We start from the raw sequence: 22,101 nt of genomic DNA, 5'->3' as shown, positions 1-22,101 counted from the left end.
AGGGAGCTTCACGGCCGCAAGCATGGAGCTTTCCAAATGGAAAGCAAGGCTAGTACCATCATGCCCCCATTACCATTGGCACAGGCAGCATACATCTCTGTGGTTTCTAACAAATCAAAAGAGACACAGAGTACACACTGGTTGCTTCCCTGAATCAACTTCTCGAGGCAGGCTGTTCTGCATCTAGTGAACGGCCTCACCAAGGAACGCCCTAGCTAGGCCTCTGGGCCCGTGCCTCTTCAAAAGCCTGCAGTGCTACAGGAAAAACTGTGCTTTAGTTGCAGTAAGAACGCAAGCAGTGTTTCTCCTGATGGCAGGGTGACTTCAGGAAGGAGGTCTTAGATGGAAGGAGAAGCCTAGTGTTTTTCTCTGTGCAGCTCAGACTAAGGAATGAGTGCGATTTCCACGGCATGTTGGAACTTGCTAGAACGGTGCTCGTGAACCTGTGCGAGTGCTGTGAATCAAGATATCACAAGAAAGAGTGCAGTGTGTTTCCCATGACTCAGCAGACACAGAGGACCTCCGAGGGACCAATGGGCCTCGTTGTTGCTCAGCAGGCCTACAGGGGTGTGGAGGTACTCAGGGATCTTGGAACAAAAATGATGCTCACCCGAGAGGCCTAGGAGACCTGAAAAGGGTACTTCCTTTAAAGTAAAGCAGAACAGCGACTAAGAGCTCAGGGAAAGAGCTGCATGCCTCCCTTTCTGCAGGGCTACTCAGGGCCTTACCTCGAGGCAAGGACTCACGTTGAGATTCCCTTTAGCTCTAGAGCATGGCAAGGTGAGCCCCACCCCGGCCAATGAAGCTCCGTGTGTAGCCAGAGAAAACTCATTTTCTTCCCACACCCATGCCTACAGTGGCCAGAGGGCTGTCAACAGCAGAGAATTTCAGGGAGCTTCACGGCAGCAAGCATGGAGCTTTCCAAATGGAAAGCAAGGCTAGTACCATCATGCCCCCATTACCATTGGCACAGGCAGCATACATCTCTGTGGTTTCTAACAAATCAAAAGAGACACAGAGTACACACTGGTTGCTTCCCTGAATCAACTTCTCGAGGCAGGCTGTTCTGCATCTAGTGAACGGCCTCACCAAGGAACGCCCTAGCTAGGCCTCTGGGCCCGTGCCTCTTCAAAAGCCTGCAGTGCTACAGGAAAAACTGTGCTTTAGTTGCAATAAGAACGCAAGCAGTGTTTCTCCTGATGGCAGGGTGACTTCAAGAAGGAGGTCTTAGATGGAAGGAGAAGCCTAGTGTTTTTCTCTGTGCAGCTCAGACTAAGGAATGAGTGCGATTTCCACGGCATGTTGGAACTTGCTAGAACGGTGCTCGTGAACCTGTGCGAGTGTTGTGAATCAAGATATCAGAAGAAAGAGTGCAGTGTGTTTCCCATGACTCAGCAGACACAGAGGACCTCCGAGGGACCAATAGGCCTCGTTGTTGCTCTGCAGGCCTACAGGGGTGTGGAGGTACTCAGGGATCTTGGAACAAAAATGATGCTCACCCGAGAGGCCTAGGAGTCCTGAAAAGGGTACTTCCTTTAAAGTAAAGCAGAACAGCGACTAAGAGCTCAGGGAAAGAGCTGCATGCCTCCCTTTCTGCAGGGCTACTCAGGGCCTTACCTCGAGGCAAGGACTCACGTTGAGATTCCCTTTAGCTCTAGAGCATGCTAGGTGAGCCCCACCCCGGCCAATGAAGCTCCGTGTGTAGCCAGAGAAAACATTTTCTTCCCACACCCATGCCTACAGTGGCCAGAGGGCTGTCAACAACAGAGAATTTCAGGGAGCTTCACGGCAGCAAGCATGGAACTTTCCAAATGGAAAGCAAGGCTAGTACCATCATGCCCCCATTACCATTGGCACAGGCAGCATACATCTCTGTGGTTTCTAACAAATCAAAAGAGACACAGAGTACACACTGGTTGCTTCCCTGAATCAACTTCTCGAGGCAGGCTGTTCTGCATCTAGTGAACGGCCTCACCAAGGAACGCCCTAGCTAGGCCTCTGGGCCCGTGCCTCTTCAAAAGCCTGCAGTGCTACAGGAAAAACTGTGCTTTAGTTGCAGTAAGAACGCAAGCAGTGTTTCTCCTGATGGCAGGGTGACTTCAGGAAGGAGGTCTTACATGGAAGGAGAAGCCTAGTGTTTTTCTCTGTGCAGCTCAGACTAAGGAATGAGTGCGATTTCCACGGCATGTTGGAGCTTGCTAGAACGGTGCTCGTGAACCTGTGCGAGTGCTGTGAATCAAGATATCACAAGAAAGAGTGCAGTGTGTTGCCTATGACTCAGCAGACACAGAGGACCTCCGAGGGACCAATGGGCCTCGTTGTTGCTCAGCAGGCCTACAGGGGTGTGGAGGTACTCAGGGATCTTGGAACAAAAATGATGCTCACCCGAGAGGCCTAGGAGACCTGAAAAGGGTACTTCCTTTAAAGTAAAGCAGAACAGCGTCTAAGAGCTCATGAAAAGAGCTGCATGCCTCCCTTTCTGCAGGGCTACTCAGGGCCTTACCTCGAGGCAAGGACTCACGTTGAGATTCCCTTTAGCTCTAGAGCATGGCAAGGTGAGCCCCACCCCGGCCAAAAAAGCTCCGTGTGTAGCCAGAGAAAACTCATTTTCTTCCCACACCCATGCTAGAGTGGCCAGGGGCCTGTCAACAGCAGAGAATTTCAGGGAGCTTCACGGCAGCAAGCATGGAGCTTTCCAAATGGAAATCAAGGCTAGTACCATCATGCCCCCATTTCCATGGGCACAGGCAGCATACATCTCTGTGGTTTTTTAACAAGTCAAATGAGACACAGAGTACACACTGGTTGCTTCCCTGAATCAACTTCTCGAGGCAGCGTGTTCTGCATCTAGTGAACGGCCTCACCAAGGAAAGCCTTAGCTAGGCCTCTGGGCCCTTGCCTCTTCCAAACCTGCAGTGCTACAGGAAAAACTGTGCTTCAGTTGCAATAGGAACACAAGCCGTCTTTCTCCTGAGGCAGGGTGACTTCAGGTAGGAGGTCCTGGATGGAAGGAGAAGCCTAGTGTTTTTCTCTGTGCAGCTCAGACTAGGGAATGAGTGCGACTTCCACGGCATGTTGGAACTTGCTAGAACGGTGCCCATAAAACTGTGCAGGTGCTGGCTAAATCAAGATGTCCCAATTAGAGTGCACTGTGTGGCCCTACACTCGGCAGACACACTGTGAGTCGGAAAGCTACGGGCCTGGATATTGCTTAGAAGGGCCAGGGGAGCCTGAGGGTACTCGGTGTTCTTGCAGGGAACAGGGTTTCCAGGCGAGGCACCTAGGTGTCCTGAAAAGCGTACTGGCGTTAAAATGCTGCAGAGCTGCGACTACGGCCTCATGGAAACTGCTACACGCCTCCGCTTCTGCATAGCATTGCAGGGCCTTACCTCGAGGCAAGTTCTCACGTTGCTTGCACTGTGAGCGACACAGCATGTTAGGATGCTGTATTTCTCCTTGAATAGAGTGACTTCAGGAAAGAGGTCCTCGATACATTCCAAGAAGAGTGTTTTCTCAGGGCAGCTCAGACGAGGGCAATGTCGCAAACTTCCAGGGCATGTTGGACTGCCTAGAAATGTGGTTCTGATGCTGTTCGACTGCTCTGGAAATATGGCTCTCCTGAAGTAACATACAGTGTGTTGCCCGAGACTCGGCAGACACAGAGGGCCTCCGAGGGACGTATGGGAATCAATGCTGCTCAGCAGGCCCACAGGGGTTTGGAGTGCGTCAGTGATCTTGGAACAGAAATGATGCTCACCCGACGGGCCTAGGAGTCCTGAAAAGGGTACGTCCTTTGACATAAGGCGGAACCTCCACTAAGCGCTCATGAAAAGAGCTGCATGCCTCCCTTTCTGCAGGGCTACTCAGGGCCTTACCTCGAGGCGAGGACTCAGGCTGAGATTCCCTTTAGCTCTAGAGCATGGCAAGGTGAGCCCCACCCCGGCCAATGAAGCTCCGTGTGTAGCCAGAGAAAACTCATTTTCTTCCCAAACCCATGCCTACAGTGGCCAGAGGGCTGTCAACAGCAGAGAATTTCAGGGAGCTTCACGGCCGCAAGCATGGAGCTTTCCAAATGGAAAGCAAGGCTAGTACCATCATGCCCCCATTACCATTGGCACAGGCAGCATACATCTCTGTGGTTTCTAACAAATCAAAAGAGACACAGAGTACACACTGGTTGCTTCCCTGAATCAACTTCTCGAGGCAGGCTGTTCTGCATCTAGTGAACGGCCTCACCAAGGAACGCCCTAGCTAGGCCTCTGGGCCCGTGCCTCTTCAAAAGCCTGCAGTGCTACAGGAAAAACTGTGCTTTAGTTGCAGTAAGAACGCAAGCAGTGTTTCTCCTGATGGCAGGGTGACTTCAGGAAGGAGGTCTTAGATGGAAGGAGAAGCCTAGTGTTTTTCTCTGTGCAGCTCAGACTAAGGAATGAGTGCGATTTCCACGGCATGTTGGAGCTTGCTAGAACGGTGCTCGTGAACCTGTGCGAGTGCTGTGAATCAAGATATCACAAGAAAGAGTGCAGTGTGTTGCCTATGACTCAGCAGACACAGAGGACCTCCGAGGGACCAATGGGCCTCGTTGTTGCTCAGCAGGCCTACAGGGGTGTGGAGGTACTCAGGGATCTTGGAACAAAAATGATGCTCACCCGAGAGGCCTAGGAGACCTGAAAAGGGTACTTCCTTTAAAGTAAAGCAGAACAGCGTCTAAGAGCTCATGAAAAGAGCTGCATGCCTCCCTTTCTGCAGGGCTACTCAGGGCCTTACCTCGAGGCAAGGACTCACGTTGAGATTCCCTTTAGCTCTAGAGCATGGCAAGGTGAGCCCCACCCCGGCCAAAAAAGCTCCGTGTGTAGCCAGAGAAAACTCATTTTCTTCCCACACCCATGCTAGAGTGGCCAGGGGCCTGTCAACAGCAGAGAATTTCAGGGAGCTTCACGGCAGCAAGCATGGAGCTTTCCAAATGGAAATCAAGGCTAGTACCATCATGCCCCCATTTCCATGGGCACAGGCAGCATACATCTCTGTGGTTTTTTAACAAGTCAAATGAGACACAGAGTACACACTGGTTGCTTCCCTGAATCAACTTCTCGAGGCAGCGTGTTCTGCATCTAGTGAACGGCCTCACCAAGGAAAGCCTTAGCTAGGCCTCTGGGCCCTTGCCTCTTCCAAACCTGCAGTGCTACAGGAAAAACTGTGCTTCAGTTGCAATAGGAACACAAGCCGTCTTTCTCCTGAGGCAGGGTGACTTCAGGTAGGAGGTCCTGGATGGAAGGAGAAGCCTAGTGTTTTTCTCTGTGCAGCTCAGACTAGGGAATGAGTGCGACTTCCACGGCATGTTGGAACTTGCTAGAACGGTGCCCATAAAACTGTGCAGGTGCTGGCTAAATCAAGATGTCCCAATTAGAGTGCACTGTGTGGCCCTACACTCGGCAGACACACTGTGAGTCGGAAAGCTACGGGCCTGGATATTGCTTAGAAGGGCCAGGGGAGCCTGAGGGTACTCGGTGTTCTTGCAGGGAACAGGGTTTCCAGGCGAGGCACCTAGGTGTCCTGAAAAGCGTACTGGCGTTAAAATGCTGCAGAGCTGCGACTACGGCCTCATGGAAACTGCTACACGCCTCCGCTTCTGCATAGCATTGCAGGGCCTTACCTCGAGGCAAGTTCTCACGTTGCTTGCACTGTGAGCGACACAGCATGTTAGGATGCTGTATTTCTCCTTGAATAGAGTGACTTCAGGAAAGAGGTCCTCGATACATTCCAAGAAGAGTGTTTTCTCAGGGCAGCTCAGACGAGGGCAATGTCGCAAACTTCCAGGGCATGTTGGACTGCCTAGAAATGTGGTTCTGATGCTGTTCGACTGCTCTGGAAATATGGCTCTCCTGAAGTAACATACAGTGTGTTGCCCGAGACTCGGCAGACACAGAGGGCCTCCGAGGGACGTATGGGAATCAATGCTGCTCAGCAGGCCCACAGGGGTTTGGAGTGCGTCAGTGATCTTGGAACAGAAATGATGCTCACCCGACGGGCCTAGGAGTCCTGAAAAGGGTACGTCCTTTGACATAAGGCGGAACCTCCACTAAGCGCTCATGAAAAGAGCTGCATGCCTCCCTTTCTGCAGGGCTACTCAGGGCCTTACCTCGAGGCGAGGACTCAGGCTGAGATTCCCTTTAGCTCTAGAGCATGGCAAGGTGAGCCCCACCCCGGCCAATGAAGCTCCGTGTGTAGCCAGAGAAAACTCATTTTCTTCCCAAACCCATGCCTACAGTGGCCAGAGGGCTGTCAACAGCAGAGAATTTCAGGGAGCTTCACGGCCGCAAGCATGGAGCTTTCCAAATGGAAAGCAAGGCTAGTACCATCATGCCCCCATTACCATTGGCACAGGCAGCATACATCTCTGTGGTTTCTAACAAATCAAAAGAGACACAGAGTACACACTGGTTGCTTCCCTGAATCAACTTCTCGAGGCAGGCTGTTCTGCATCTAGTGAACGGCCTCACCAAGGAACGCCCTAGCTAGGCCTCTGGGCCCGTGCCTCTTCAAAAGCCTGCAGTGCTACAGGAAAAACTGTGCTTTAGTTGCAGTAAGAACGCAAGCAGTGTTTCTCCTGATGGCAGGGTGACTTCAGGAAGGAGGTCTTAGATGGAAGGAGAAGCCTAGTGTTTTTCTCTGTGCAGCTCAGACTAAGGAATGAGTGCGATTTCCACGGCATGTTGGAGCTTGCTAGAACGGTGCTCGTGAACCTGTGCGAGTGCTGTGAATCAAGATATCACAAGAAAGAGTGCAGTGTGTTGCCTATGACTCAGCAGACACAGAGGACCTCCGAGGGACCAATGGGCCTCGTTGTTGCTCAGCAGGCCTACAGGGGTGTGGAGGTACTCAGGGATCTTGGAACAAAAATGATGCTCACCCGAGAGGCCTAGGAGACCTGAAAAGGGTACTTCCTTTAAAGTAAAGCAGAACAGCGTCTAAGAGCTCATGAAAAGAGCTGCATGCCTCCCTTTCTGCAGGGCTACTCAGGGCCTTACCTCGAGGCAAGGACTCACGTTGAGATTCCCTTTAGCTCTAGAGCATGGCAAGGTGAGCCCCACCCCGGCCAAAAAAGCTCCGTGTGTAGCCAGAGAAAACTCATTTTCTTCCCACACCCATGCTAGAGTGGCCAGGGGCCTGTCAACAGCAGAGAATTTCAGGGAGCTTCACGGCAGCAAGCATGGAGCTTTCCAAATGGAAATCAAGGCTAGTACCATCATGCCCCCATTTCCATGGGCACAGGCAGCATACATCTCTGTGGTTTTTTAACAAGTCAAATGAGACACAGAGTACACACTGGTTGCTTCCCTGAATCAACTTCTCGAGGCAGCGTGTTCTGCATCTAGTGAACGGCCTCACCAAGGAAAGCCTTAGCTAGGCCTCTGGGCCCTTGCCTCTTCCAAACCTGCAGTGCTACAGGAAAAACTGTGCTTCAGTTGCAATAGGAACACAAGCCGTCTTTCTCCTGAGGCAGGGTGACTTCAGGTAGGAGGTCCTGGATGGAAGGAGAAGCCTAGTGTTTTTCTCTGTGCAGCTCAGACTAGGGAATGAGTGCGACTTCCACGGCATGTTGGAACTTGCTAGAACGGTGCCCATAAAACTGTGCAGGTGCTGGCTAAATCAAGATGTCCCAATTAGAGTGCACTGTGTGGCCCTACACTCGGCAGACACACTGTGAGTCGGAAAGCTACGGGCCTGGATATTGCTTAGAAGGGCCAGGGGAGCCTGAGGGTACTCGGTGTTCTTGCAGGGAACAGGGTTTCCAGGCGAGGCACCTAGGTGTCCTGAAAAGCGTACTGGCGTTAAAATGCTGCAGAGCTGCGACTACGGCCTCATGGAAACTGCTACACGCCTCCGCTTCTGCATAGCATTGCAGGGCCTTACCTCGAGGCAAGTTCTCACGTTGCTTGCACTGTGAGCGACACAGCATGTTAGGATGCTGTATTTCTCCTTGAATAGAGTGACTTCAGGAAAGAGGTCCTCGATACATTCCAAGAAGAGTGTTTTCTCAGGGCAGCTCAGACGAGGGCAATGTCGCAAACTTCCAGGGCATGTTGGACTGCCTAGAAATGTGGTTCTGATGCTGTTCGACTGCTCTGGAAATATGGCTCTCCTGAAGTAACATACAGTGTGTTGCCCGAGACTCGGCAGACACAGAGGGCCTCCGAGGGACGTATGGGAATCAATGCTGCTCAGCAGGCCCACAGGGGTTTGGAGTGCGTCAGTGATCTTGGAACAGAAATGATGCTCACCCGACGGGCCTAGGAGTCCTGAAAAGGGTACGTCCTTTGACATAAGGCGGAACCTCCACTAAGCGCTCATGAAAAGAGCTGCATGCCTCCCTTTCTGCAGGGCTACTCAGGGCCTTACCTCGAGGCGAGGACTCAGGCTGAGATTCCCTTTAGCTCTAGAGCATGGCAAGGTGAGCCCCACCCCGGCCAATGAAGCTCCGTGTGTAGCCAGAGAAAACTCATTTTCTTCCCAAACCCATGCCTACAGTGGCCAGAGGGCTGTCAACAGCAGAGAATTTCAGGGAGCTTCACGGCCGCAAGCATGGAGCTTTCCAAATGGAAAGCAAGGCTAGTACCATCATGCCCCCATTACCATTGGCACAGGCAGCATACATCTCTGTGGTTTCTAACAAATCAAAAGAGACACAGAGTACACACTGGTTGCTTCCCTGAATCAACTTCTCGAGGCAGGCTGTTCTGCATCTAGTGAACGGCCTCACCAAGGAACGCCCTAGCTAGGCCTCTGGGCCCGTGCCTCTTCAAAAGCCTGCAGTGCTACAGGAAAAACTGTGCTTTAGTTGCAGTAAGAACGCAAGCAGTGTTTCTCCTGATGGCAGGGTGACTTCAGGAAGGAGGTCTTAGATGGAAGGAGAAGCCTAGTGTTTTTCTCTGTGCAGCTCAGACTAAGGAATGAGTGCGATTTCCACGGCATGTTGGAGCTTGCTAGAACGGTGCTCGTGAACCTGTGCGAGTGCTGTGAATCAAGATATCACAAGAAAGAGTGCAGTGTGTTGCCTATGACTCAGCAGACACAGAGGACCTCCGAGGGACCAATGGGCCTCGTTGTTGCTCAGCAGGCCTACAGGGGTGTGGAGGTACTCAGGGATCTTGGAACAAAAATGATGCTCACCCGAGAGGCCTAGGAGACCTGAAAAGGGTACTTCCTTTAAAGTAAAGCAGAACAGCGTCTAAGAGCTCATGAAAAGAGCTGCATGCCTCCCTTTCTGCAGGGCTACTCAGGGCCTTACCTCGAGGCAAGGACTCACGTTGAGATTCCCTTTAGCTCTAGAGCATGGCAAGGTGAGCCCCACCCCGGCCAAAAAAGCTCCGTGTGTAGCCAGAGAAAACTCATTTTCTTCCCACACCCATGCTAGAGTGGCCAGGGGCCTGTCAACAGCAGAGAATTTCAGGGAGCTTCACGGCAGCAAGCATGGAGCTTTCCAAATGGAAATCAAGGCTAGTACCATCATGCCCCCATTTCCATGGGCACAGGCAGCATACATCTCTGTGGTTTTTTAACAAGTCAAATGAGACACAGAGTACACACTGGTTGCTTCCCTGAATCAACTTCTCGAGGCAGCGTGTTCTGCATCTAGTGAACGGCCTCACCAAGGAAAGCCTTAGCTAGGCCTCTGGGCCCTTGCCTCTTCCAAACCTGCAGTGCTACAGGAAAAACTGTGCTTCAGTTGCAATAGGAACACAAGCCGTCTTTCTCCTGAGGCAGGGTGACTTCAGGTAGGAGGTCCTGGATGGAAGGAGAAGCCTAGTGTTTTTCTCTGTGCAGCTCAGACTAGGGAATGAGTGCGACTTCCACGGCATGTTGGAACTTGCTAGAACGGTGCCCATAAAACTGTGCAGGTGCTGGCTAAATCAAGATGTCCCAATTAGAGTGCACTGTGTGGCCCTACACTCGGCAGACACACTGTGAGTCGGAAAGCTACGGGCCTGGATATTGCTTAGAAGGGCCAGGGGAGCCTGAGGGTACTCGGTGTTCTTGCAGGGAACAGGGTTTCCAGGCGAGGCACCTAGGTGTCCTGAAAAGCGTACTGGCGTTAAAATGCTGCAGAGCTGCGACTACGGCCTCATGGAAACTGCTACACGCCTCCGCTTCTGCATAGCATTGCAGGGCCTTACCTCGAGGCAAGTTCTCACGTTGCTTGCACTGTGAGCGACACAGCATGTTAGGATGCTGTATTTCTCCTTGAATAGAGTGACTTCAGGAAAGAGGTCCTCGATACATTCCAAGAAGAGTGTTTTCTCAGGGCAGCTCAGACGAGGGCAATGTCGCAAACTTCCAGGGCATGTTGGACTGCCTAGAAATGTGGTTCTGATGCTGTTCGACTGCTCTGGAAATATGGCTCTCCTGAAGTAACATACAGTGTGTTGCCCGAGACTCGGCAGACACAGAGGGCCTCCGAGGGACGTATGGGAATCAATGCTGCTCAGCAGGCCCACAGGGGTTTGGAGTGCGTCAGTGATCTTGGAACAGAAATGATGCTCACCCGACGGGCCTAGGAGTCCTGAAAAGGGTACGTCCTTTGACATAAGGCGGAACCTCCACTAAGCGCTCATGAAAAGAGCTGCATGCCTCCCTTTCTGCAGGGCTACTCAGGGCCTTACCTCGAGGCGAGGACTCAGGCTGAGATTCCCTTTAGCTCTAGAGCATGGCAAGGTGAGCCCCACCCCGGCCAATGAAGCTCCGTGTGTAGCCAGAGAAAACTCATTTTCTTCCCAAACCCATGCCTACAGTGGCCAGAGGGCTGTCAACAGCAGAGAATTTCAGGGAGCTTCACGGCCGCAAGCATGGAGCTTTCCAAATGGAAAGCAAGGCTAGTACCATCATGCCCCCATTACCATTGGCACAGGCAGCATACATCTCTGTGGTTTCTAACAAATCAAAAGAGACACAGAGTACACACTGGTTGCTTCCCTGAATCAACTTCTCGAGGCAGGCTGTTCTGCATCTAGTGAACGGCCTCACCAAGGAACGCCCTAGCTAGGCCTCTGGGCCCGTGCCTCTTCAAAAGCCTGCAGTGCTACAGGAAAAACTGTGCTTTAGTTGCAGTAAGAACGCAAGCAGTGTTTCTCCTGATGGCAGGGTGACTTCAGGAAGGAGGTCTTAGATGGAAGGAGAAGCCTAGTGTTTTTCTCTGTGCAGCTCAGACTAAGGAATGAGTGCGATTTCCACGGCATGTTGGAACTTGCTAGAACGGTGCTCGTGAACCTGTGCGAGTGCTGTGAATCAAGATATCACAAGAAAGAGTGCAGTGTGTTTCCCATGACTCAGCAGACACAGAGGACCTCCGAGGGACCAATGGGCCTCGTTGTTGCTCAGCAGGCCTACAGGGGTGTGGAGGTACTCAGGGATCTTGGAACAAAAATGATGCTCACCCGAGAGGCCTAGGAGACCTGAAAAGGGTACTTCCTTTAAAGTAAAGCAGAACAGCGACTAAGAGCTCAGGGAAAGAGCTGCATGCCTCCCTTTCTGCAGGGCTACTCAGGGCCTTACCTCGAGGCAAGGACTCACGTTGAGATTCCCTTTAGCTCTAGAGCATGGCAAGGTGAGCCCCACCCCGGCCAATGAAGCTCCGTGTGTAGCCAGAGAAAACTCATTTTCTTCCCACACCCATGCCTACAGTGGCCAGAGGGCTGTCAACAGCAGAGAATTTCAGGGAGCTTCACGGCAGCAAGCATGGAGCTTTCCAAATGGAAAGCAAGGCTAGTACCATCATGCCCCCATTACCATTGGCACAGGCAGCATACATCTCTGTGGTTTCTAACAAATCAAAAGAGACACAGAGTACACACTGGTTGCTTCCCTGAATCAACTTCTCGAGGCAGGCTGTTCTGCATCTAGTGAACGGCCTCACCAAGGAACGCCCTAGCTAGGCCTCTGGGCCCGTGCCTCTTCAAAAGCCTGCAGTGCTACAGGAAAAACTGTGCTTTAGTTGCAATAAGAACGCAAGCAGTGTTTCTCCTGATGGCAGGGTGACTTCAAGAAGGAGGTCTTAGATGGAAGGAGAAGCCTAGTGTTTTTCTCTGTGCAGCTCAGACTAAGGAATGAGTGCGATTTCCACGGCATGTTGGAACTTGCTAGAACGGTGCTCGTGAACCTGTGCGAGTGTTGTGAATCAAGATATCAGAAGAAAGAGTGCAGTGTGTTTCCCATGACTCAGCAGACACAGAGGACCTCCGAGGGACCAATAGGCCTCGTTGTTGCTCTGCAGGCCTACAGGGGTGTGGAGGTACTCAGGGATCTTGGAACAAAAATGATGCTCACCCGAGAGGCCTAGGAGTCCTGAAAAGGGTACTTCCTTTAAAGTAAAGCAGAACAGCGACTAAGAGCTCAGGGAAAGAGCTGCATGCCTCCCTTTCTGCAGGGCTACTCAGGGCCTTACCTCGAGGCAAGGACTCACGTTGAGATTCCCTTTAGCTCTAGAGCATGCTAGGTGAGCCCCACCCCGGCCAATGAAGCTCCGTGTGTAGCCAGAGAAAACATTTTCTTCCCACACCCATGCCTACAGTGGCCAGAGGGCTGTCAACAACAGAGAATTTCAGGGAGCTTCACGGCAGCAAGCATGGAACTTTCCAAATGGAAAGCAAGGCTAGTACCATCATGCCCCCATTACCATTGGCACAGGCAGCATACATCTCTGTGGTTTCTAACAAATCAAAAGAGACACAGAGTACACACTGGTTGCTTCCCTGAATCAACTTCTCGAGGCAGGCTGTTCTGCATCTAGTGAACGGCCTCACCAAGGAACGCCCTAGCTAGGCCTCTGGGCCCGTGCCTCTTCAAAAGCCTGCAGTGCTACAGGAAAAACTGTGCTTTAGTTGCAGTAAGAACGCAAGCAGTGTTTCTCCTGATGGCAGGGTGACTTCAGGAAGGAGGTCTTACATGGAAGGAGAAGCCTAGTGTTTTTCTCTGTGCAGCTCAGACTAAGGAATGAGTGCGATTTCCACGGCATGTTGGAGCTTGCTAGAACGGTGCTCGTGAACCTGTGCGAGTGCTGTGAATCAAGATATCACAAGAAAGAGTGCAGTGTGTTGCCTATGACTCAGCAGACACAGAGGACCTCCGAGGGACCAATGGGCCTCGTTGTTGCTCAGCAGGCCTACAGGGGTGTGGAGGTACTCAGGGATCTTGGAACAAAAATGATGCTCACCCGAGAGGCCTAGGAGACCTGAAAAGGGTACTTCCTTTAAAGTAAAGCAGAACAGCGTCTAAGAGCTCATGAAAAGAGCTGCATGCCTCCCTTTCTGCAGGGCTACTCAGGGCCTTACCTCGAGGCAAGGACTCACGTTGAGATTCCCTTTAGCTCTAGAGCATGGCAAGGTGAGCCCCACCCCGGCCAAAAAAGCTCCGTGTGTAGCCAGAGAAAACTCATTTTCTTCCCACACCCATGCTAGAGTGGCCAGGGGCCTGTCAACAGCAGAGAATTTCAGGGAGCTTCACGGCAGCAAGCATGGAGCTTTCCAAATGGAAATCAAGGCTAGTACCATCATGCCCCCATTTCCATGGGCACAGGCAGCATACATCTCTGTGGTTTTTTAACAAGTCAAATGAGACACAGAGTACACACTGGTTGCTTCCCTGAATCAACTTCTCGAGGCAGCGTGTTCTGCATCTAGTGAACGGCCTCACCAAGGAAAGCCTTAGCTAGGCCTCTGGGCCCTTGCCTCTTCCAAACCTGCAGTGCTACAGGAAAAACTGTGCTTCAGTTGCAATAGGAACACAAGCCGTCTTTCTCCTGAGGCAGGGTGACTTCAGGTAGGAGGTCCTGGATGGAAGGAGAAGCCTAGTGTTTTTCTCTGTGCAGCTCAGACTAGGGAATGAGTGCGACTTCCACGGCATGTTGGAACTTGCTAGAACGGTGCCCATAAAACTGTGCAGGTGCTGGCTAAATCAAGATGTCCCAATTAGAGTGCACTGTGTGGCCCTACACTCGGCAGACACACTGTGAGTCGGAAAGCTACGGGCCTGGATATTGCTTAGAAGGGCCAGGGGAGCCTGAGGGTACTCGGTGTTCTTGCAGGGAACAGGGTTTCCAGGCGAGGCACCTAGGTGTCCTGAAAAGCGTACTGGCGTTAAAATGCTGCAGAGCTGCGACTACGGCCTCATGGAAACTGCTACACGCCTCCGCTTCTGCATAGCATTGCAGGGCCTTACCTCGAGGCAAGTTCTCACGTTGCTTGCACTGTGAGCGACACAGCATGTTAGGATGCTGTATTTCTCCTTGAATAGAGTGACTTCAGGAAAGAGGTCCTCGATACATTCCAAGAAGAGTGTTTTCTCAGGGCAGCTCAGACGAGGGCAATGTCGCAAACTTCCAGGGCATGTTGGACTGCCTAGAAATGTGGTTCTGATGCTGTTCGACTGCTCTGGAAATATGGCTCTCCTGAAGTAACATACAGTGTGTTGCCCGAGACTCGGCAGACACAGAGGGCCTCCGAGGGACGTATGGGAATCAATGCTGCTCAGCAGGCCCACAGGGGTTTGGAGTGCGTCAGTGATCTTGGAACAGAAATGATGCTCACCCGACGGGCCTAGGAGTCCTGAAAAGGGTACGTCCTTTGACATAAGGCGGAACCTCCACTAAGCGCTCATGAAAAGAGCTGCATGCCTCCCTTTCTGCAGGGCTACTCAGGGCCTTACCTCGAGGCGAGGACTCAGGCTGAGATTCCCTTTAGCTCTAGAGCATGGCAAGGTGAGCCCCACCCCGGCCAATGAAGCTCCGTGTGTAGCCAGAGAAAACTCATTTTCTTCCCAAACCCATGCCTACAGTGGCCAGAGGGCTGTCAACAGCAGAGAATTTCAGGGAGCTTCACGGCCGCAAGCATGGAGCTTTCCAAATGGAAAGCAAGGCTAGTACCATCATGCCCCCATTACCATTGGCACAGGCAGCATACATCTCTGTGGTTTCTAACAAATCAAAAGAGACACAGAGTACACACTGGTTGCTTCCCTGAATCAACTTCTCGAGGCAGGCTGTTCTGCATCTAGTGAACGGCCTCACCAAGGAACGCCCTAGCTAGGCCTCTGGGCCCGTGCCTCTTCAAAAGCCTGCAGTGCTACAGGAAAAACTGTGCTTTAGTTGCAGTAAGAACGCAAGCAGTGTTTCTCCTGATGGCAGGGTGACTTCAGGAAGGAGGTCTTAGATGGAAGGAGAAGCCTAGTGTTTTTCTCTGTGCAGCTCAGACTAAGGAATGAGTGCGATTTCCACGGCATGTTGGAGCTTGCTAGAACGGTGCTCGTGAACCTGTGCGAGTGCTGTGAATCAAGATATCACAAGAAAGAGTGCAGTGTGTTGCCTATGACTCAGCAGACACAGAGGACCTCCGAGGGACCAATGGGCCTCGTTGTTGCTCAGCAGGCCTACAGGGGTGTGGAGGTACTCAGGGATCTTGGAACAAAAATGATGCTCACCCGAGAGGCCTAGGAGACCTGAAAAGGGTACTTCCTTTAAAGTAAAGCAGAACAGCGTCTAAGAGCTCATGAAAAGAGCTGCATGCCTCCCTTTCTGCAGGGCTACTCAGGGCCTTACCTCGAGGCAAGGACTCACGTTGAGATTCCCTTTAGCTCTAGAGCATGGCAAGGTGAGCCCCACCCCGGCCAAAAAAGCTCCGTGTGTAGCCAGAGAAAACTCATTTTCTTCCCACACCCATGCTAGAGTGGCCAGGGGCCTGTCAACAGCAGAGAATTTCAGGGAGCTTCACGGCAGCAAGCATGGAGCTTTCCAAATGGAAATCAAGGCTAGTACCATCATGCCCCCATTTCCATGGGCACAGGCAGCATACATCTCTGTGGTTTTTTAACAAGTCAAATGAGACACAGAGTACACACTGGTTGCTTCCCTGAATCAACTTCTCGAGGCAGCGTGTTCTGCATCTAGTGAACGGCCTCACCAAGGAAAGCCTTAGCTAGGCCTCTGGGCCCTTGCCTCTTCCAAACCTGCAGTGCTACAGGAAAAACTGTGCTTCAGTTGCAATAGGAACACAAGCCGTCTTTCTCCTGAGGCAGGGTGACTTCAGGTAGGAGGTCCTGGATGGAAGGAGAAGCCTAGTGTTTTTCTCTGTGCAGCTCAGACTAGGGAATGAGTGCGACTTCCACGGCATGTTGGAACTTGCTAGAACGGTGCCCATAAAACTGTGCAGGTGCTGGCTAAATCAAGATGTCCCAATTAGAGTGCACTGTGTGGCCCTACACTCGGCAGACACACTGTGAGTCGGAAAGCTACGGGCCTGGATATTGCTTAGAAGGGCCAGGGGAGCCTGAGGGTACTCGGTGTTCTTGCAGGGAACAGGGTTTCCAGGCGAGGCACCTAGGTGTCCTGAAAAGCGTACTGGCGTTAAAATGCTGCAGAGCTGCGACTACGGCCTCATGGAAACTGCTACACGCCTCCGCTTCTGCATAGCATTGCAGGGCCTTACCTCGAGGCAAGTTCTCACGTTGCTTGCACTGTGAGCGACACAGCATGTTAGGATGCTGTATTTCTCCTTGAATAGAGTGACTTCAGGAAAGAGGTCCTCGATACATTCCAAGAAGAGTGTTTTCTCAGGGCAGCTCAGACGAGGGCAATGTCGCAAACTTCCAGGGCATGTTGGACTGCCTAGAAATGTGGTTCTGATGCTGTTCGACTGCTCTGGAAATATGGCTCTCCTGAAGTAACATACAGTGTGTTGCCCGAGACTCGGCAGACACAGAGGGCCTCCGAGGGACGTATGGGAATCAATGCTGCTCAGCAGGCCCACAGGGGTTTGGAGTGCGTCAGTGATCTTGGAACAGAAATGATGCTCACCCGACGGGCCTAGGAGTCCTGAAAAGGGTACGTCCTTTGACATAAGGCGGAACCTCCACTAAGCGCTCATGAAAAGAGCTGCATGCCTCCCTTTCTGCAGGGCTACTCAGGGCCTTACCTCGAGGCGAGGACTCAGGCTGAGATTCCCTTTAGCTCTAGAGCATGGCAAGGTGAGCCCCACCCCGGCCAATGAAGCTCCGTGTGTAGCCAGAGAAAACTCATTTTCTTCCCAAACCCATGCCTACAGTGGCCAGAGGGCTGTCAACAGCAGAGAATTTCAGGGAGCTTCACGGCCGCAAGCATGGAGCTTTCCAAATGGAAAGCAAGGCTAGTACCATCATGCCCCCATTACCATTGGCACAGGCAGCATACATCTCTGTGGTTTCTAACAAATCAAAAGAGACACAGAGTACACACTGGTTGCTTCCCTGAATCAACTTCTCGAGGCAGGCTGTTCTGCATCTAGTGAACGGCCTCACCAAGGAACGCCCTAGCTAGGCCTCTGGGCCCGTGCCTCTTCAAAAGCCTGCAGTGCTACAGGAAAAACTGTGCTTTAGTTGCAATAAGAACGCAAGCAGTGTTTCTCCTGATGGCAGGGTGACTTCAGGAAGGAGGTCTTAGATGGAAGGAGAAGCCTAGTGTTTTTCTCTGTGCAGCTCAGACTAAGGAATGAGTGCGATTTCCACGGCATGTTGGAACTTGCTAGAACGGTGCTCGTGAACCTGTGCGAGTGCTGTGAATCAAGATATCACAAGAAAGAGTGCAGTGTGTTTCCCATGACTCAGCAGACACAGAGGACCTCCGAGGGACCAATGGGCCTCGTTGTTGCTCAGCAGGCCTACAGGGGTGTGGAGGTACTCAGGGATCTTGGAACAAAAATGATGCTCACCCGAGAGGCCTAGGAGACCTGAAAAGGGTACTTCCTTTAAAGTAAAGCAGAACAGCGACTAAGAGCTCAGGGAAAGAGCTGCATGCCTCCCTTTCTGCAGGGCTACTCAGGGCCTTACCTCGAGGCAAGGACTCACGTTGAGATTCCCTTTAGCTCTAGAGCATGGCAAGGTGAGCCCCACCCCGGCCAATGAAGCTCCGTGTGTAGCCAGAGAAAACTCATTTTCTTCCCACACCCATGCCTACAGTGGCCAGAGGGCTGTCAACAGCAGAGAATTTCAGGGAGCTTCACGGCAGCAAGCATGGAGCTTTCCAAATGGAAAGCAAGGCTAGTACCATCATGCCCCCATTACCATTGGCACAGGCAGCATACATCTCTGTGGTTTCTAACAAATCAAAAGAGACACAGAGTACACACTGGTTGCTTCCCTGAATCAACTTCTCGAGGCAGGCTGTTCTGCATCTAGTGAACGGCCTCACCAAGGAACGCCCTAGCTAGGCCTCTGGGCCCGTGCCTCTTCAAAAGCCTGCAGTGCTACAGGAAAAACTGTGCTTTAGTTGCAATAAGAACGCAAGCAGTGTTTCTCCTGATGGCAGGGTGACTTCAAGAAGGAGGTCTTAGATGGAAGGAGAAGCCTAGTGTTTTTCTCTGTGCAGCTCAGACTAAGGAATGAGTGCGATTTCCACGGCATGTTGGAACTTGCTAGAACGGTGCTCGTGAACCTGTGCGAGTGTTGTGAATCAAGATATCAGAAGAAAGAGTGCAGTGTGTTTCCCATGACTCAGCAGACACAGAGGACCTCCGAGGGACCAATAGGCCTCGTTGTTGCTCTGCAGGCCTACAGGGGTGTGGAGGTACTCAGGGATCTTGGAACAAAAATGATGCTCACCCGAGAGGCCTAGGAGTCCTGAAAAGGGTACTTCCTTTAAAGTAAAGCAGAACAGCGACTAAGAGCTCAGGGAAAGAGCTGCATGCCTCCCTTTCTGCAGGGCTACTCAGGGCCTTACCTCGAGGCAAGGACTCACGTTGAGATTCCCTTTAGCTCTAGAGCATGCTAGGTGAGCCCCACCCCGGCCAATGAAGCTCCGTGTGTAGCCAGAGAAAACATTTTCTTCCCACACCCATGCCTACAGTGGCCAGAGGGCTGTCAACAACAGAGAATTTCAGGGAGCTTCACGGCAGCAAGCATGGAACTTTCCAAATGGAAAGCAAGGCTAGTACCATCATGCCCCCATTACCATTGGCACAGGCAGCATACATCTCTGTGGTTTCTAACAAATCAAAAGAGACACAGAGTACACACTGGTTGCTTCCCTGAATCAACTTCTCGAGGCAGGCTGTTCTGCATCTAGTGAACGGCCTCACCAAGGAACGCCCTAGCTAGGCCTCTGGGCCCGTGCCTCTTCAAAAGCCTGCAGTGCTACAGGAAAAACTGTGCTTTAGTTGCAGTAAGAACGCAAGCAGTGTTTCTCCTGATGGCAGGGTGACTTCAGGAAGGAGGTCTTACATGGAAGGAGAAGCCTAGTGTTTTTCTCTGTGCAGCTCAGACTAAGGAATGAGTGCGATTTCCACGGCATGTTGGAGCTTGCTAGAACGGTGCTCGTGAACCTGTGCGAGTGCTGTGAATCAAGATATCACAAGAAAGAGTGCAGTGTGTTGCCTATGACTCAGCAGACACAGAGGACCTCCGAGGGACCAATGGGCCTCGTTGTTGCTCAGCAGGCCTACAGGGGTGTGGAGGTACTCAGGGATCTTGGAACAAAAATGATGCTCACCCGAGAGGCCTAGGAGACCTGAAAAGGGTACTTCCTTTAAAGTAAAGCAGAACAGCGTCTAAGAGCTCATGAAAAGAGCTGCATGCCTCCCTTTCTGCAGGGCTACTCAGGGCCTTACCTCGAGGCAAGGACTCACGTTGAGATTCCCTTTAGCTCTAGAGCATGGCAAGGTGAGCCCCACCCCGGCCAAAAAAGCTCCGTGTGTAGCCAGAGAAAACTCATTTTCTTCCCACACCCATGCTAGAGTGGCCAGGGGCCTGTCAACAGCAGAGAATTTCAGGGAGCTTCACGGCAGCAAGCATGGAGCTTTCCAAATGGAAATCAAGGCTAGTACCATCATGCCCCCATTTCCATGGGCACAGGCAGCATACATCTCTGTGGTTTTTTAACAAGTCAAATGAGACACAGAGTACACACTGGTTGCTTCCCTGAATCAACTTCTCGAGGCAGCGTGTTCTGCATCTAGTGAACGGCCTCACCAAGGAAAGCCTTAGCTAGGCCTCTGGGCCCTTGCCTCTTCCAAACCTGCAGTGCTACAGGAAAAACTGTGCTTCAGTTGCAATAGGAACACAAGCCGTCTTTCTCCTGAGGCAGGGTGACTTCAGGTAGGAGGTCCTGGATGGAAAGAGAAGCCTAGTGTTTTTCTCTGTGCAGCTCAGACTAGGGAATGAGTGCGACTTCCACGGCATGTTGGAACTTGCTAGAACGGTGCCCATAAAACTGTGCAGGTGCTGGCTAAATCAAGATGTCCCAATTAGAGTGCACTGTGTGGCCCTACACTCGGCAGACACACTGTGAGTCGGAAAGCTACGGGCCTGGATATTGCTTAGAAGGGCCAGGGGAGCCTGAGGGTACTCGGTGTTCTTGCAGGGAACAGGGTTTCCAGGCGAGGCACCTAGGTGTCCTGAAAAGCGTACTGGCGTTAAAATGCTGCAGAGCTGCGACTACGGCCTCATGGAAACTGCTACACGCCTCCGCTTCTGCATAGCATTGCAGGGCCTTACCTCGAGGCAAGTTCTCACGTTGCTTGCACTGTGAGCGACACAGCATGTTAGGATGCTGTATTTCTCCTTGAATAGAGTGACTTCAGGAAAGAGGTCCTCGATACATTCCAAGAAGAGTGTTTTCTCAGGGCAGCTCAGACGAGGGCAATGTCGCAAACTTCCAGGGCATGTTGGACTGCCTAGAAATGTGGTTCTGATGCTGTTCGACTGCTCTGGAAATATGGCTCTCCTGAAGTAACATACAGTGTGTTGCCCGAGACTCGGCAGACACAGAGGGCCTCCGAGGGACGTATGGGAATCAATGCTGCTCAGCAGGCCCACAGGGGTTTGGAGTGCGTCAGTGATCTTGGAACAGAAATGATGCTCACCCGACGGGCCTAGGAGTCCTGAAAAGGGTACGTCCTTTGACATAAGGCGGAACCTCCACTAAGCGCTCATGAAAAGAGCTGCATGCCTCCCTTTCTGCAGGGCTACTCAGGGCCTTACCTCGAGGCGAGGACTCAGGCTGAGATTCCCTTTAGCTCTAGAGCATGGCAAGGTGAGCCCCACCCCGGCCAATGAAGCTCCGTGTGTAGCCAGAGAAAACTCATTTTCTTCCCAAACCCATGCCTACAGTGGCCAGAGGGCTGTCAACAGCAGAGAATTTCAGGGAGCTTCACGGCCGCAAGCATGGAGCTTTCCAAATGGAAAGCAAGGCTAGTACCATCATGCCCCCATTACCATTGGCACAGGCAGCATACATCTCTGTGGTTTCTAACAAATCAAAAGAGACACAGAGTACACACTGGTTGCTTCCCTGAATCAACTTCTCGAGGCAGGCTGTTCTGCATCTAGTGAACGGCCTCACCAAGGAACGCCCTAGCTAGGCCTCTGGGCCCGTGCCTCTTCAAAAGCCTGCAGTGCTACAGGAAAAACTGTGCTTTAGTTGCAATAAGAACGCAAGCAGTGTTTCTCCTGATGGCAGGGTGACTTCAGGAAGGAGGTCTTAGATGGAAGGAGAAGCCTAGTGTTTTTCTCTGTGCAGCTCAGACTAAGGAATGAGTGCGATTTCCACGGCATGTTGGAACTTGCTAGAACGGTGCTCGTGAACCTGTGCGAGTGCTGTGAATCAAGATATCACAAGAAAGAGTGCAGTGTGTTTCCCATGACTCAGCAGACACAGAGGACCTCCGAGGGACCAATGGGCCTCGTTGTTGCTCAGCAGGCCTACAGGGGTGTGGAGGTACTCAGGGATCTTGGAACAAAAATGATGCTCACCCGAGAGGCCTAGGAGACCTGAAAAGGGTACTTCCTTTAAAGTAAAGCAGAACAGCGACTAAGAGCTCAGGGAAAGAGCTGCATGCCTCCCTTTCTGCAGGGCTACTCAGGGCCTTACCTCGAGGCAAGGACTCACGTTGAGATTCCCTTTAGCTCTAGAGCATGGCAAGGTGAGCCCCACCCCGGCCAATGAAGCTCCGTGTGTAGCCAGAGAAAACTCATTTTCTTCCCACACCCATGCCTACAGTGGCCAGAGGGCTGTCAACAGCAGAGAATTTCAGGGAGCTTCACGGCAGCAAGCATGGAGCTTTCCAAATGGAAAGCAAGGCTAGTACCATC

Source organism: Balaenoptera ricei, chromosome 16, assembly GCF_028023285.1.
Source record: "Balaenoptera ricei isolate mBalRic1 chromosome 16, mBalRic1.hap2, whole genome shotgun sequence".
NCBI lineage: Eukaryota > Metazoa > Chordata > Mammalia > Artiodactyla > Balaenopteridae > Balaenoptera > Balaenoptera ricei.
This window is presented reverse-complemented; position numbering follows the sequence as displayed.